This window comes from Saccopteryx bilineata, chromosome X (assembly GCF_036850765.1).
Source record: "Saccopteryx bilineata isolate mSacBil1 chromosome X, mSacBil1_pri_phased_curated, whole genome shotgun sequence".
NCBI classification, from domain to species: Eukaryota; Metazoa; Chordata; class Mammalia; order Chiroptera; family Emballonuridae; genus Saccopteryx; species Saccopteryx bilineata.
The window spans coordinates 24,135,751-24,137,335 of NC_089502.1; the positions used below are offsets into that span (position 1 = coordinate 24,135,751).

Consider the following 1,585-nt stretch of genomic DNA (forward strand, 5'->3'; position numbering starts at 1 on the left):
GTAGACAAACAAACAGGCAGGGGAAAACTCACTTCTCACAGTAGGAGGCGAACGAACAGCAAAATGGCTCCACACAGTGGTGGGCAAGCAATCTGCCCTGAGGGCAAGCAATCTGTCCTGGGTACAGGTATTCGTAACTTTACAAAGGCTACACAAACGTGGCTCTGCCACGTGCTCATGCACTAATCATGCAAAGTACGAACAAGCAAGCCTAACACAGCTGTTTTCCCTACACTACCATCTTGAAGAATAAGAATAAAGGCTGAAAAAAAAAAAAGAATAAAGGCTGCGGAGCTACTGTTGGAGAAGTGAGTTAAAGGGCCTGCATGCCACTGCCACCTTGGCCAGCCATGCTGCTACCCGTGCAGCTGCTTCTCAGCCTTCTCTGCCTGATTGCGCTGAACCCTTTCTCTGCTTCACGGAGCAGTTTCTAGATGGAGACGGGTGGACTGACGGCTGCATCAAATCCAAACACAAGTTGGATTTTGGAAAATTCATCCTTAGTGCCATCAAGTTCTATGGTGACCTGGACAAAGATAAAGGGCTGCAGATGAGCCAGGATGCCTGCTTTTACATCCTGTCCACCACATTTGAGCCTTGCAGCAACAAGGACCAGACACTGATGGGGCAGTTTACTGTGAAACAGGAACAGAACATCAACTGAGGGGTGGCTTTGTGAGGCTATTTCCAGACAGTTTGGATCAGACAGACACGTCTGGAGACTCTGAATACAACATCATGTTTGGCCCTGACATCTGTGGCCCCTGCACCTAGAAGGTTCATGTCATCCTCAACTACAAGGGCAAGAACGTGCTGGTCAACAAAGACATCTGTTGCAAGCATGTGTGAATATTGATAGTGTGATCCAGTAACACCTATGAGGTGAAATTGTCAACAGCCAGGTGGAGTCGGGCTCCCTGGAGGATAACTGGGACTTCCTGCTACCCAAGAAAATAACAGATCCTGACGTCATACAGGACTTGTGCTTCTCTTGTACTGTTCCTTTCCTTTGTGAACTACTTTCTCCCCAACTTTCTCAAAGGAAGTATTAGGAGGCCCTGTCTGGTTGGCTCAGCAGATAGAGCATCTGCCCGGCATACAGAAGTCCTGGGTTCAGTCCCCAGTCAGGGAACACATGAAAAGTGACCATCTCCTTCTCTTTCCCTCCGTCTCCTCCTTCTCTCCCTCTTCCCACAGCCAGTGGCTCTTGTGGTTCCAGCATCTGCCCCAGACGGGGCTGCCGGATAGATCCCAGCACATGCGCAAGTCTGTCTCACTGTCTTCCCTCCTCTCACTTAAAAAAAAGGAATTAGCCTGACCTGTGGTGGCGCAGTGGATAAAATGGCGACCTGGAACGCTGAGATTGCCGGTTTGAAACCCCAGGCTTGCCTGATCAAAGGCACATAAGGGAGTTGATGCTTCCTGCTTCTCCCCACCTACCCCCCCCCACCCCATCTCTGTCTCTCCTCTCTGAAATAAAAAAAATAAAACTTAAAAAAAATAAAATAAAATAAAGGAATTGTTAGGTCATTATCTACTTTCCTTTGATACCATCATACAGAGATTGCTAAGAAGCATTTTTTTT

At 47.9% G+C, this 1,585-nt stretch overlaps 1 pseudogene; it reads left to right on the forward strand.

The window, feature by feature from the left end:
* The first annotated feature begins 350 nt into the window (after positions 1-350).
* On the forward strand, positions 351-1,052 carry LOC136317601 (calreticulin pseudogene; annotated as a pseudogene).
* The last annotated feature ends 533 nt before the right edge of the window (positions 1,053-1,585 follow it).